A 17,011-nucleotide genomic window follows, 5' to 3' on the forward strand; every position below is an offset into this window, starting at 1 on the left:
TTTAAAATTTTTATATTAATATTTAATATTTTTATAACTTTTATTGATTTTTTTATTTTTTTATAATTTTTTTCACATGTTACGCCATGGTTTAGACACGAGGTGGCTTTAACTGAAACAAATTATGGGTAGTTAAATTTAACGGTTAAAGGACCTTTTTGATGCATTTAATAGTTCAAGTATCCAATTAAGTGCAAAAAAAAATTTAAAGGGCTTAATTGCTTTTTCTGAAAAGAGTTTGAAGGACTTTTTGATGCATTTCGAAAGTTCAAGTACCCAATTGAGTGAAAAAAATAAGCAGTGGCTTAATTGCATTTTTTTAAAAAGTTTGAGGGTCTTTTTGATGCATTTTGAAAGTTCAAGTACCTAATTGAGTGTAAAAAGAATAGGGGCTTAATTGCTTCCTTTTTTTTAATGTTTGAAGACTTTTTACATCCTTAAGCCAAAATTTAGTTTTGATATTTTTATTATATTAGGGTGCTTTTACTACTAGTTTCAATTATTACTTACGTTGTATGTGATTTATGTGTTTAATATTTAATCAATTTTTAAATATTATATTTTTAATTACAATAATTAATGTAAAAAATTATTTACATTATTAAAAATAAGTAAAATATATTAACTTATTAATTCAAATAGTATAATGGAAAATTTTCAAATCATAGTTAAAGCACTTTTGTCATATTCAATATATTGGTTTTACTTTAGGTAATAATGCAAGTTAACATTATTCAAAACAATAACTAATTAATATAAATAAATCCAATATTAATTAAGTGATAATTAATATACTTAGAATTCTATTCAAGTAATAACTCTATTTTACATAAATAAAATTAACACAATTTATTTTATATTAATTTCTAATTTCTAATTATAATTATCACGACTTTTTCCTATATTTTATGCTTAGAGTTCTATGCGAATAATAATTCTTTAATATTGGCACAACTTTTTTAACTAATAATTATCAATTAAATTATAATTATTTTTAAATGTATAATAATTATCACAACTTCTATTTTAATTCTATTTTTTATTTTTAAATGTGATTTTAGTAATAGAAAATAAATGGTATTCTCGTCAATTCAAAATTTTTTCCAGATTTACGTTTTTATATATACTAGTTTCGATGTCATGTACGTTGTACATGATTATACGTGTTTATTTTAATTAATTAAATAATTTAATTTTACAATTTTAAAAATATATATTTATTAATTAATTAATGATTGCTCTAATTTATAATAAAAGTCTATTAATTTTGATAAATTGTTAGTAAAATATTGAGTAGTTAAATAAAATCATATTGAATTAATACATAATTATATTAAAATTAATATAAAAATTGAAACTAAAATAAAGAAACATTATAATATTAAATTGAAATAATAATAAAATAAACATAATATTATATTACCTTATAATCAATTAACATAATCTTCCATCTCTCTCCAACTCTCTAACCTGTGTATTTGTTGTTTAAATTTGATTCGACATTCTCTTCAAAGAACCTTTGGTTTAGTGCTCTATTCTTTTTGAGGTACTTCTCACTTATCACTCCTAACAATCACCATTTTTTATTGAAATTTTTTCTTAGATGTTACATGATTGAATGAACCTTGTTATTGGAAGCTACTAATAGAGCTAAACTTAAATTGTACATAGTATATGACTCTACAATATAACAAAACTGTATACCTCGACGAGATATTGGCCATTGCTATAGGGGTTTGTCGGTATAACCCTATATTGACCGGTAAAAAGCCATTGATGTACTATTATTTCCCTATACTGACGGTTTGTCCATCAATAAATTTTTGTTGGGAGAGTAACTATTTACCAGGCCTTTACTCACAATTCACACCGTCAATAAATTACTGAATGCTATAGTGACAAATTGAAGAACAAATTTGATCGATAAAGTTCAAGTTTGTAGTTTTTACCCAATTTTTTGGTATTTACCAATAGTTCTAATCATTAAAAAAATTTATGATTTTATATCAATAAATATTTATGGTAGTAATATTAAATTAATTTTAAAGCATTTTCACAATTAAAATTAATTTATTATAATAATTATTTAAAAAATTACTGAATGAAAAATGTAATTAAAATCAATCATATAAATGAAGAAAAAAATTGTCAATCATATAAATGAAGAAAAAAATTGTCTTATAATTAATAAAATTGTGCATAATCAATCTTGTGCACCATCTAGAATAATCTAAACATCAAATATGTTAAGTATCATAAAGGGTTCAAGCATAACTAATTTTACAAAGCTAACTTAAATACAAAAGACAAGTCACAAATCCAAACCTACCAAATTTGATGACATTTCCGTTCCCCATCCAATAGATGGGCACATCAAACATAATATTAAGCGTGAGTGTTTGATCAAATCGAATCGAATAAAAAATTTCGAGTTAATCAAGTTTACGAATCCTATTTTATCATCCTAACTCGATTTAAAATTTTTTCGAATCGAGTCGAGTGAAATGGAATTCAAGTTGAATCAAATATATTTGTTCGAGTTAAATTTGAAAAAATAACTTTGGCTCCTTATAACCACTGTCACCCACCATAATCAAATTTGTTATTAACTTTCATTACCTCATAATTTATTTATTAATCTTTTATATATGGGTTAGCTTCTTTGCTTATTAGTTTCTTCAAATATATTTTGATTCTTGTCACTATGTATTTTGAAATTAAAAAAATATATGAAATGTAAAAATGTGATTTTTTTAATAAAAAATTTATTTTAAAGATAAATGTGAAATTGATACTAACATAAAATTTTAACACTGATATTTTATGGCACCATTAATAATTCAATTTTAATATAAAGATTCAATATGATTAAACAATTCAATAATATAAATAGTACAAAATGTGAAATTTATTACTATTAATAATATAAATAGTAGATATAAATAAAATTATTACTATTTAGGTTTAGAGATTTTTTTGGATGATTTTGATTTTTGATTTGGGGGTAAAGGGTGAGAAGTAAAAGTTTAAGGGAAAAATAAAAAGTTTTGGGGGTTTTTAGGGGAGTAAAATTTTAGGAGAAAAGCGGAAGAGAGTAAAATTTTTGGGGGAAATTAAAAATTTTTGAGGGTTTTTAAAAGAGTAAAATTTTGAGGGAAAGGTAATGGAAGAGTAAAATTTTGGAGGGGAAATATTAAAAAAAATTGTGCGAAAATGGGATTTTTCTGAGGCATTATTGATAGTAAAGGTAGAATCTTAGTAATCTTGACCTTTCAAATCAACATCATATATCCTGTATCATTTGATGTCGTATCTTTACCATATCATTCTTAGTTATTTACTTCATCGTTTACATAATATTCCCATAGAAATTCTTATAATTGCCATTACATTTCTACTTTCATTTTGCCGTAACATTTCCAAGTATTCATTAATTCCACATATTGCACACATCATTATTCCTTTAATTGCCACTGTATACTTACCATAACTTTACCATAACATTAATCGCATTTTATTATAATAACTTGACCACTTTTGTGCCTCAATCCAATCCTCATGGGAATGATACTCACCACTTTATTACTTGATTCAAAGTGTATACTTGCACAAATCGCATAACATATTTACATGCAATACTATCCATAGACAGTATAAAATCGACATAAAGAGAAAACATGCTAAATAAATCAACAATATAGAGTTTATGAAAGAGCCTGATTGTATTAAGATTGATCGCGAAACCACAAGGTTTGATTGTTTCCACAATTTAGATATCTCAAAATAGAGCAAGAACAAATGAAAATAAATCTAACCTAAGAAAGAGAAAATTGAACTGAAATTAAAAGACTAATTCAGGTGGCTGTCGACCTTAACCCTAGGTCAGTTGACGTTCCCGAGCTTTAAGTTTGATTGTCCGGTCCAAAACACCCATGTCTCATGTTTAATTCCCACCAGAGTCAATGTCGCAACATAGTAGGTCCTGTGTCGCGACATAGTAGTCAGCATACTCCTCTTAGGATATCTTCAGGGGTATGTTATGACACCTTTAGGCTGTGTCGTGACATCAAAGGTAGTTTCGTGATTTCTCCACTCTTCTTACTATGTTGTGACATCAAGCATTCTGTGTTGCGACATAGCAACTAGTATCGGTTTATTACGCATTCTAATGGTCTCTTGCACACTTACAAAGGTCATTAGCTCACCCTTAGTCCTAATTCGACCCCTAAAGTCAATAAAAGACTCAATTTTCACATTTTATTAACTTAACGAAAACTTACAAAAACATAATTAATACCTGATGAAAATGTTTGCTTTCAAGCTCCTAAAATACAAAAATTAGTTTAATCTACTACACCGAATTACGGTAGACCAAACCTCCTCACACTTAAGTCATTGCTTGTCCTCAAGCAACATAAACAAAAATAAGAAATAGAAAAGACATCACTTGAGCAAATTTCGTACAAGTATTGAATTTGGAGTACATGGCTAGGTATTTCATATTCACGAATAACTTTGACATGATGATTCATTGACTTACCACTTTTGACCACAAACATCCACCTTTAGTATGTTACAAAATATACAAAAATTAAGTGTCTCACCTGTAGGGATCCATCAATAAATCATAAAGTACTTTGATTCTCCGAACAGAATACAAGTAGTCGTTTATGCGATTGTTTAATGTAACGTCATGTAACGTCAATTCATGCATAAGGATATTTAGGTCACATAGGACTTTTCAGCTTGTAATGTTCTGAGTCTTAGGATAGGTATGGAATTAAAAAACAGTAAGCATCAAAAGGGTTACAAACATGAAAATAGTTTGGCACATCGTATCGATCCCTGTTTTTCCCCCTTAGTGACCCTTACCTGCTCACCATCTTATTTCTCCTTCTCCCACTTTCCTTGTCTCTCCACATAGGAAAGCATAGCGTAACATAGTAACTATGACTAGCTTACGAGTTTTTGTGCATTAATGATTGAGTTTTTCTTTCTTTTGTGACTTTGTGACTTTCTTTTTCAACTCATCCCACTCAGGAATGCTTCTTTACTTTTCAAGAACTTTTTTCTACTCGTATAAATTTGGTTTTTTGTTTTTGAATTCTTCTTTTATTTTGCACTTTCAGGATAACCTATAGTTCTTATATCACACCAATCTTTCTTATTTCACTCTATTTTTACCAACTCCGTCTGGATGTATCTACTTAACCCTCAATATGTATGGTCAGATGACTATAGTCACGTAATGTAGGACAAAATAAAAAGGGCAAATACAAATTAATGTTTCAGGCTCGTGGTTTGTAATGAGGTTCATCAAGAAGTGTCAACAGGCTTAAAAATTGGTACTAAAGGTGAATATGAATAGGTAAGCTTTTTGGCTCTGGATGTGTTCCAAATAATTTCTTATATCATCCCTTAATATCTCAATATGCACAAATTTAATCAACCAAAAAAACTCAAATTCAACCATTTATCATTCATACTAGCATGCTCGTTTTGTTGTTTTCTATATCATTTGGTACAATGGCTTTCTTAATACCTATTTACAATGCAACATTTAGAACTTAGTAGTCTAATAATAAAAATTTTAAAATCACCTATCATCATGTCAAATTTATTTGTAAACACAAGAAACCTATGTACATGCTACTAACCATCACTTGTATTTCTACAAGTTCAAGCACACCCAAGACAGGAAAAATAAAAGAAAACACAAAAATTTTTAAAAAAAATTTCTCTGTTACCCCCACACTTTAGTCAACACATTGTCCACATTGTCCTTAATGTGTAGCCCATAAAAAGATAAGGAAAGAAATTACCTGATTAATCATGGTTGCTCCAACTGCTAATGGTGGGTGTTTCCTCCTTTGATCGTGTAAAGCTTGAATTGTTTGTGTCTCCTTCATGTCGGGTTCCTATATATAAAATTTAGACAAAATGCAATACAACTAAAAAGTTTACTATTAATCCTACTCTTACAAAGTCCAATTCAAAATCATTTAAAAATTAATACAAGTATTTTCTAAAAACAAAATTTAAAATTGTTCAATCTACCTCCTTAAAATCCATTCATTTGCTTTTATCATCCTCATCTTCTCCTTCTTCTTCGCTTTCATGCACCTCTTATTTTCATTCCAGATTTGTTGGCCTCAACATGTCAAGTGTATAATTGGGGACCCATATGTTGTTTTGCCTAGCAAATTCTTACAAAATTGGCCTCAGTTCTTGCATCCACTGTATCATCCAATCTACCTTTGGATGACTACTTTGACCAACTTCTTGTTGAGCTTGTGTCAACCTCTTTGATGAATCTGGTGTAGCCGTTGCGTCTCTTTGTTGGTTGTTCCAGACTTTTATTTGTTTGGCTCGTAGCTCAATGTACTATTGGAACAAGGTGTCCCCGATAATACTTCAGGAAGGTTTTAGTGACTGCTCAATAGATGTCATAGGTACACCCGACTTTTTTCATAAGGTCGTCACTAGATGGGGGAAGAAAACTTGCACCTTTTCGCCACTAATGTATCTCTTCATGTTCTGGTGGATCCATTTGTCAATACACACCTACTTTTTCTGCAAGATTGCATACCATAAAATTGCTCGAAAGGTATTAACATTAGAAACATTTAAAGTAAGTATTATTTGTATGCACACAAATTGAATCCACATTTTAGCCTCTGGAAATGTAATAGGTTGTTGAAAGGACGCGGGAATATGGTACATGAGTTATATTTCCATTCACCCCTTCCTTCAATTAAAAAGTTTATAATGTTATCCATAACTATGTTCAAAAAATATTCTAATTCAGTTTCATCAATAAAATATTTTTCCCTCGCACAGATACTATATCCCACATATGCCATTAAGAGTTTCAAGACTCCTGGTCTCGTAAAGATGCGTAAAATTCTTGAACGACTGGGACCACAGCATTATCTTTTGGGATTTTCCAAAAATGCTCCAGCCTATGATATTCGACTAAAGGCCAAATTTCCTTACAAAGAACCATAGATGGATCAAATGCCAATTCTTGAATGATTGCCTTTCCTTGAAGTTCATTGAAATAGTTTTCAACATTCGAATTTGGAAAACTAGAGGGATTTTGACTCATCGATGGTTTCGGCTCATTAGTTCGCCTAATCTTCCTATGAGGCATGCTTAAACTAAGAATTCAAACAAAATGCTAAGAAAAATTCAATGGAACAGTAAAAATTTTGAGTTACAAAACCCTTAACCTTAGAAAAGTCCTTGAGTTCTTTGTTGTACATGTTGGGTTACCATTCTCTTGAGTACTCCCCTCCTTTTCCACACTAAAGAGGATTAAACGATGAAGAATTTTACACAACTTAAAAGAAGAGTATGAGACTTGAGATTTTAGGGTTTAAGGGATTTTGAAGGATTTAGGAGGAGTGGGGGGTTAAGTGTGTTAAATAGGATCAAGAGATGTGTTTGGGTTAAAAATGGGATATTTTAAGTGTTAAAAGATGGGTAAAATAAAGGTTTATCTGCCAGGTTGCACTTGTCGAGTCAGGTTATCTGCAAAATATTTACAGCGATGTTGCGAGACAAGGGTTCCGTCTCGTGACATCCCTGGCAGTTTACCATTTTTGTGACATCGGGGTTCAATGTCGCAACACACTCTAGATATTTGGATTTTTGAGCATACGGGTTGCGATGTCGCAACACGTAGTGCCGATGTCGTGACAACAAAAGGACTTTCACAATTTTGTTAAAAATTGCCCTTAATGTTGCGACACAGGCTCTATTCTTGCTCAAAACTCCATTTTCTAGAGTGTTATAGTTTCTATAAAAAGAAAATTTAATAAAATTAAAATCTATACTAAATAGTTAGCTAAATATTTTAAGTCTTACTGCCGGATTCATCTGATAGTATCATCAGTTCACAAATGGAAGATTCTTCCATTCTATTAGTATTAGTCCATCATCCGTCGTGCTATTCCACCTTTTCTCGCTTGTCTATTTCCTTAAACATGTTTATTTTTTCTGCTTGCATAAAAGGAAGTGTATCCCTTGACTCGGGAATGTTAGAAATAGATAATTCTTTGCATTGCTCCCCTAACTTCCTCCTACCTTCTTCTTCACTTGGTTGATGCCCACATTTAAAGATGTCAGTCTCTCAATTGATCTTTATGGCAAATTCATTTTTTTCTAAATCAATGGTAGATCTCGAGAAGGCTAGAAAATGTCTGCCTAATAAGATCGGTATCTCTCAATCTTAAAAATCTAGAACCACAAAATCTACTAGGATAATGAAGCTGCGCACTTTGACTAAAACATCTTCTAATACACCTTTCGAATGTTTTTGTAACAGCTTATTTTTCAGTTGTGTCAGAAATAGTGGTTTCGGGGCTACAAATTCGATGAGTAAGTTCGTAAATGTTATTATTTAATATTTACGAGTCAAATATGGTATTAAAATAAATTTTGAATTGGAAATTTATGTTAATTGAATGAATAATTAGGTTCAAGTGGTATGTACATTAAGTGAAGTGGTTTTCGAAAATGAGGTATTAGGACCTCGTTTCTATAGACTGAGCAGTAAATATTTTATTAAATATTTATGAAGTGTTATTAAGGTTGTATTAAAGTTTCGTTAAGAAATTTTAATGTTTAAATAGTAAATTAATGAAGAAGGACTAAATCATAAAGGATGCAAAAGTTAATCTCTATTAGCTTAATTGTATTAAATGGCTAAAGAACCATGAATTAAGGGTTTTAAAAGGTAAATATACCTTATTTATTTTTAGTGGACGGTTTAAAGGTGGAAAGTTGAGAAATTTTAATTAAATTACAAGGGTATAATAGTAAATTAAATAATTAGTTAAACAATACATAAAAAAATAGTATCATCTTGTTCATTTGATTTTTTCCTTCACCAAATGTCCATCACTATTAACCTTCAAGGTTTGACTAACTTAATTTGAATGCATGTAAGTCCATTTTGTATCCATTTTTAATGATTTTTATGTTTTTATTATCGTATTAGCTTAATCTAGCTAACCCGGGGGCCAATTCGTTAAATTGTTAAATGTTTAAAATTTTACTATGGATGAAATTGAAGTGTTCTTGAAATTTTATGATAGATTATTAAGCTTGGTTGTTAAATATAAGTATTTCGTTAAGTAATTTTTGATGATTTTCAAGTTTAGGGACTGATTTATGAAAATTCTAAAATTCAAGGAAAATATTTTAAATTGTGGAAAAATATGGGCTGTTATAAGATTGGGTAAAAATTGACTAGTGTGATTTATGATTAAAAATGATGAAATTGTAAGTTTCGGGTTTAGAGACTAAATTGCAAAAAGGATAAACTTTAAGGGTAATTTTGTAAATTTTCATTATTATGGGTTATAAGCTAAATTAATTATTTTAAATTCTGGAATGAGATTAATTGAATAAAAATGGTTAATTTGCACGTTTTGGGCTTAAGGACTAAATTGTATAACAGTAAAGTGTGGGGGAAATTTTATAAAATGTCAAAAAGGACTTAATTGCATAAAATGAATTGATTTTTCTATTAGAATTAGTGAATTAAATGGAATTATTAATTTAGGCAAAGAACGAGTGGAAAATTGATGAGAAGAGAAAAATTCAAAATAGCCCCTGTAATTAGTCATTACTGCAATTTAGTTGGGTAAGTTCGTATGAACTATATTCAGTTAATGTTGTTTAAAATTAATGCTTATTATTATTTTTTTAATCTAAATCAAACAATATACCAATGTAACAATATTATGATGAATTGACGGATATCGAGTCTCAATTGTACCTTAGGAATTCTTAGGATACAAATGACATGTCATTAGGGATTTCATGTTTTGGGTGTTGGTCTTGAATGTCCTACCGATGGCTGAGGTCCTGCATTTTATACAGATACTCAATAGCTCATTTGAGTAGCATCATGTATCTTACATTGTGACCCACAACTCGTGTGAGTAGACCCATTTCATAGCTCGTGTGAACACTGATGTAAAGGAAAGGTTACGGTTATATGTAAAGGCACACTATGTGTGAGCTTTCCCGAGTATCTGGTGTAATTCTAAATGGTTCAACGGGCAAGAAAAAGGAACGAAATGGTAAGTATTCAAATGTAATGAATCATGAACTTATAAAAAGGGTTGATGATTATGTATGAGATGTATGTTTAAATGTTCCATTTGTACAGTAATGCTCTATAACCCTAATTCGACGACGAATTAGTGCTAGGGGTGTTATAGTGCTAAAGACCTAGAGCCAACTGTAGTGGTATCTTAGTAGTTGTGAGATCCCGTAACTCGAGTTTTTCAAAAATGGATAGAGGCATTAAATTAATACTAGATCCTAAGTCACATAGAGCTATATTAAAGTGAATTCTTCCTATCTCTATAGGGGTTTGAGGAGACAAAAGGTCTTAGGGATAAGAGGTTACCATTGCAGACCGGGAACGAGACAAATGTCACAGCTAAAGTAGTGAAAAATTTACATATTTATTTTGATTATTTTAGGAAGATTATTTTAAGAGACATTTTTTATGTACCAAGTTTAAAAATAAGTTTACTTTTTGTTGCATTTTTATATAAAGATGACTTGACCTTGATTTTTAATAATGGATGGATGTAAAATAATCACTACTTTACAAACCAAAGATGTACACACTACTTGAGACTAAAATATTAAAAAAATACTTAAAACTTCTCACTCTAATGAGACGTACCTTTGGCAATTGAGACATGGTCTATTAACCGAGAAAGAATCACTAGACTTGTTATAGATGACAACTTAAGTTTGCTTAAAGAATTTGATCTTATATAATGTGAATATTGCTTAGAAGGTAAGATGACTAAGCGATCTTTTAATGCAAAAGGAACAAGGGCAGGAAAACCTCTAGAACTTGTGCTCATTGATGTATGTTGCCCCACAAGCGTCAGTGCAAGAGGTGGTTACGAATATTATGTAACCTTCATTGATGATTGTTCCAGACCTAGATATTTATACCTTATGCACTGCAAGAGTGAAACCTTTTATAAATTCAAAGAGTTTCGTGCAGAAGTGGAGAAACAACTAGGTTTACCCATAAAGACACTTTGTTCTGCTCGATGAGAGGAATATTATCTGATGAGTTCTTAGGGTACCTCCTAGAAAATGAGATTCTATCCCAATTGATTGTGCTGAGCACTCTATAACAAAATGGTGTGGCAGAGAGAAAAAATCAAATGTTGTTAGAAATTGTAAATTTGATGTTAAGTTATTCAAAGCTACAAATCTTTTTATGGGGTTTCTGCGGTACAAATGACTTGCTTTATTTTGAATGATGTGCCAACTAAGGCAACATCAAAAACCCCATACGAATTGTGTTATGGCAAGAAGTTGAATCTTAATCATTTAAGGATTTAAGATGTCTAAACCACGTATTGGATAAAGATGCGAAGAAGATGGGCTCACAAACAGAATTGTGCATGTTTGTAGGATATCCAAAGGGAAAAACGGGTGGTTTGTTTTGTAACCCAAAAGAGCAAAATGTTATAGTTTCAACTTATTCTACTTTTCTTGTAGAAAGTTACTTGAATGACTTTAAACCTCAGAGTAAAGAAGTACGCGAGGAACTTTTGGGAAATATAAAAAATACCTTATAGAAATGGTTCCAGAACCAACTCCTAATAGTAAACTTGCGAATGATCAACAGCACAAGGTGCTTGGTTGCAGTGGGAGGGTCTCTCATAGGCCTGAGTTCTTCCAGTCTAGTGAAAGTGTTTTTAACACTGAGTCTGCCGAATAGAGAGATGATAACCTACTCACATATGATGAAGAAATGTAGGGTGCTAATTTTAAGCTCCAGGAAATAGCTATGAAAGTTGAGGTGGATTCTATGTATTCCAAGTCAGTGTGGAAACTTGTAGACTTATCGGAAGGGATAAAACCCATAGGGTGTAAGTGAATTTACAAAAGGAAAAAATGTAGATGGAAAAGTGGAAACTTATAAGGCTAGACTTGTAGCAAAAGGTTATACTCAGAAAAAGGCATCGATTATGAAGAAACCTTCTCTCTAATTGCCATGCTCAATTCAATCCGCATATTACTATCCATTATGGTGGCTGTCAAGACAGTGTTTTTGAATGACTATCTTAAAAAAATCATCTACATGATGCAACTCACCGCATATATAGCTAAAGGAAATGAGCATAAAGTTTGCAAAATGCTTAGATCTATATACGGACTTAAACAAGCATCCTTCTCATGGCATCAAAGATTATAAATTAGCTTCGCATGTTAGCCACGTGTTAGTTTTGAGAGAGAGAAAGAGAAAGAGAAGAAGAAGATGTGAGCTATAAATATCAGTGAACTTTGGTAATGGGGGTTATTCTTGTCTTTTCTCTTGCACTAATATACTTTGATATCAAACTTAAGGAAGAGTTCTTCGTAGGAGAAGACTCAATAAGATATTGAATTGTATGAAAAAGATTGTACGTGTTATGATAGAGATAGCATAGAAAACCTTGTTAATATCTTCAATGAGTAACCAGTCTATGTTGAACTTCTCTAAGTTCTCTTCTATTTTGAGTCTATTGCTAAATTTTGGTTGCTATAGTTTAGAATTCAAGTGTGTCTTCATGAAGTATGGTATGTTCCTACATGTATTCATTTGCATGTACTTGCAAGTAACATAGAATTTATATGACCTCATTAGGGTGAAAACTCGGTATCTAAAAATGATGGGCCACTAGTAGGGCATGTTAGTTGCTAACCAGATTGGCATGTATGATGGGCCACTGGTAAGACATGTTAGCTGTTAACCAGGTTGGTAAGCCACTGGTAGGGTATGGTAGTTACTAACTAATTGGTGTGAGTGCTAGGTTTTTGGTAGATGTTACTTGCCAACCAGTCTAGCGATATGAGTGTTGCCTATGGTAGGAAATGTTAGTTGTTACCCATGGCAAAAAGCCCTAAACTCACGAGAAAACGCATGTGTTCGATATGATAAGAAATGTGAAATTTGTTTTAATATGAGATTTGGGACCCGAGGTTTAATCTAAGGAAGGATATGAAAAGAGTAAGTTAATATGACTCTCTATGTGATATATGTTATGTACTGAAATGAGTAAGTTAATATGACCCTGCATGTGATATCTGTTATGTATTGAAATGAGTAAGTTAAAATAACTTTGTATGTGATATATGTTATGTATTGAAATAAGTAAGTGATAACTCCTAAAAAGAGTTATATTGCAAGCATCTAAACTTGATTAATTGTTTATTCTAAAGTGGTTATATTTTAATTCTTAGGATATTTTTGTAACATTGCATCATGAAGCTTGGATAGTTCTTTCGATATTACTATATGTTACTTTTATTGGTGGAAGGAAAGGAATTGTTTGTGCTTGTAGCAGATGTAGGCAAGAAGAAGAGAAATGAAGGAGTGAAGTATTGATATAGCAAAAGGTTGGTCAGATTGCTAGCACAAATGCCATGGCAATTCCAAGAATATGCTGACGCAGCACTCAATCCTCGTCACTCTCAGCCAGCTAGATGTGTACCAGATAAATCCACCTAAAAAAGAAGGAGAAAAGTGTGTGTTGAGAGAGGGGACCTACCCTATAAAAGAGGAAAAAAGGAGAATTCTAGACATAGAGAATTTACACGAGAATTGAAGAGCGGTTCGTCTTCTACAACAAACTCATGTTAAAAAATCTGTAGAAAAAAAGAGAAGGTAGCAGCTAAAGCATAGACCAGAGACGTAAGGAAAGGAATGAAGCATTCAACCTTAGGCTTTGCACCATATCACAACATTGTAGTTGGGAGCTTATTTGGCGAAAGCTTTCTGAAGTTTTTCCTTTATTATCTTGACTAATTTCTGTGGATTTTTAACTGTTAAATGACATTAAATCATACCTTTATTTTGGATGTTGATTTCAAAGTAGTCTTCATCACATTCAAATCCTTAACCTTCAATTGATAATACCCAGACCTCAGATCAATCTTTGAGAAAATCGAAGTTGTCCGAAACTGGTCAAACAGATCATCAGTCCTTGGTAGTAGATACTTATTCTCTACGGTAACCTTATTCCGCTGGGGTTAATCGATGTACAACCTCAAAGTCCCATCCTTCTTCTTCACGAACAACACCAGTGCTCCTCATAGAGACACACTAGGAATAATAAACCCACAATCCAACAACTCTTACAACTACAGCTTCAACTTTTTCAATTCATTAGATGCCATGCAATAGGGTGCAATAGTCACCAGAGTAGTACCGAGATAGAGCTCAATATTGAAATCAACTTCTGTATTCAACTGTAATCTAGGTAACTCCTCAAGAAACACATCCGGAAAATCACAGATAGCTTGAATCTCATCAAACTTAATCTTCCTACTAACGTCATTCAGAATATAGGCTAGATAAGCTTGCAACTTTTTCGGACCAACTTCTCAGCACGAAGCGAAGAAATCACATTCGACAACAACTCAAACTTCTCACTAACAACAACAACTTTTGAAACCCCAGCACCACATAAAGTCACCAACTTTGCCTTGTAATCCACCTTAGCTCGATGCTCGGACAACCAATTTATACCCAGAATGATGTTGAAACCCCAAAATGAAAACTCGAGAAGATCAATTGAGATTACTTGTCCCTGAACCATTATAGGACAATAACGATAAACTTGATCCACCACTACACTACACTACACTTGTCCCTTAACCGTAACACTTGATCTAGATGTCTTTACAGTAATCCCCAACTCTCTGGCTACATCTCTCAAGATAAATAACCTCGTTGCACCAAAATCAACTAAAGCTAGCAGAGGAAAAGATTGTAGCGTGAAAGTACCTGAGATAACATCAGTGGCCACTCTAATCTGAGGGTTTCTTATTGCATAAACTCTAGCTGGACCACCATCACCACCTTGTGCAGCACCACGCTAACCAGCACCTTTACCACCATCACCTCTGCCACGGCCTCTCCCTCGAGCCGGGGTAGGTGCAGCAGCAATAGTAGTAATAGGCTAATCGCGATCAACAATGGCTCTCCTCGAGTAGTCACTCACATGGTGCTCCATCGAACCATAGACAAGACAAGCACCCATCATCCTCCAGCACTCACCATAATGACGTCGACTATAATGCTCACATATCCGCCATGCAACAGCCCCCTGATCAACAGGACTAGCCTCAACTCTTGCAGCTTGTCTATCCTGACCACGGCCGCCAACAATACGTCGTCCAAATATACTGAAATGACCTCTCTTACCCTTACGACCAGAACCGCTAGCAGCCTTAATCGACCTCTTAACAACTCCAAACGAAGCAACTTTGGGCTCCTCCCCCAAAGTCTCCTCCAACGCACTAGCCTTCTCAACTAACTCGTCGAAGACTTTAGTATTTTGAGCAGCCTGATAAAGCTTAATCTCACAGTTCAGCCCGAACCTGAATCTCTTACAATGGTTCGCCTTAAAAGATACCAACTTGGGAGCATACTGGCTCAACTGAACAAACTTCACCTTGTACTCGTCCACCGACAGAGTACCTGAACAAGATCTATAAACTCCCATATTCTAGTCTCGAGATACTGTTCCCCCATAAACTTCTTCTAAAATGATGCTAAGAAGAAGTCCCAAGTCAGACGATCCAGCGTAGTACCCCTTTCGATAGTTATCCACCATCTGTAGGCCTTGTCCGTGAGTAGTGATACAACACAACCTAACTTATCCTCGTCAGAACAACCCATCTGACTGAGAATACAAACAATACCCTTCAACCAATACTCCGCACATGTCGGATCACTGCTCCTAACACCATGACACTGCTTACCACTAAGAGTTCATAAATGCTCCAATGGCAAAGCCTGACGAGCTAGAGCAGCATTGGCACCAGTGATACACCATAGTGCTCCTACAATCTCAGGCATGAAGTGCTTGACACAATCCATCTGAGCATCATCCCGCGATGGCACATCGTCATCCATACTACCCCGATCATGACGCGAAGGCATAACAACTACCGTATACTAAAGAGAAAGAGTAAAGAAAATGTACCAGGAGTGAGTAGCAATAAGAGATCGAAGATTTAAATAAGTACAGTTCCTATAGGGCATTGTGTTCCCAATCTTACCCCAAGAACAATTTATATCACAAAGATCATGCATAGACAAAAATACGAAATTTTTAATCAATACAAGCAAGCAAACATCATAATCCAATATCATTATTGTTCAAGAAACCTATCCTAACCTAAGGTTTTAAATCTAGACCTCTGATACCAGCAAATGTGTCACCCCAAACTCGATCAGGATAGACTGGCCCAAATTTGAAGCATTATATTAGCCACCTAAGTAACTCTTCGGCTAATGACCACCCAAGACACACCCTGACCTTATAACACCTCAATCTGATCTAATTATTAGTTATTTACTAGTGCAGAACCAAATTATGAGCCAATTTTAATCTTTTTCTAGGTAATTTAACTTAAGGGCATTTTTATCATTTTACCACCTATGATAAAACTAGCCTGATTTTAGATCTAAGTGTTTACCGACCTTCTTTTAGTCAAATTATGCAAGGCTAAAAGTTTAGTTTAATTTGAGTTCGTTTACTATGTCTAATTCAAGTTTTAGTATTAAGCACTAAATTGTAACAAATACAAACTATCAGGACCTGATGTGATCCGGCCCAGGTTAATCGAGTCGTTTCACGTAGATGCCCGATCGTCGATGAGGAGTTTCGTACCAAAAGGATGGTTTGTTTGTAATCGGCTAAAAATATGTAGTAAAGTTATGGATATAAGTTCACAAAGGGGTAAGTAGGATATGGATAGGTTTGACAACAAGGGGATGGAGAAAGATAGCTAATTTGTTTGGCTCGGTTTAAGGATAAAATAATAAAGATAAAATATAAGATATTCGGTGGGGATGGATAAGTGAACTTAAACACCAGAAACGATTCAACACTAAAGAGTGTCACCCTAATTTCTATTTGGTTAAGGTGGATTTGCGGAATTGTAGAAGGGTTGAACGCCACAC

This window comes from Gossypium hirsutum, chromosome D13, assembly GCF_007990345.1.
Source record: "Gossypium hirsutum isolate 1008001.06 chromosome D13, Gossypium_hirsutum_v2.1, whole genome shotgun sequence".
Lineage (NCBI taxonomy): Eukaryota > Viridiplantae > Streptophyta > Magnoliopsida > Malvales > Malvaceae > Gossypium > Gossypium hirsutum.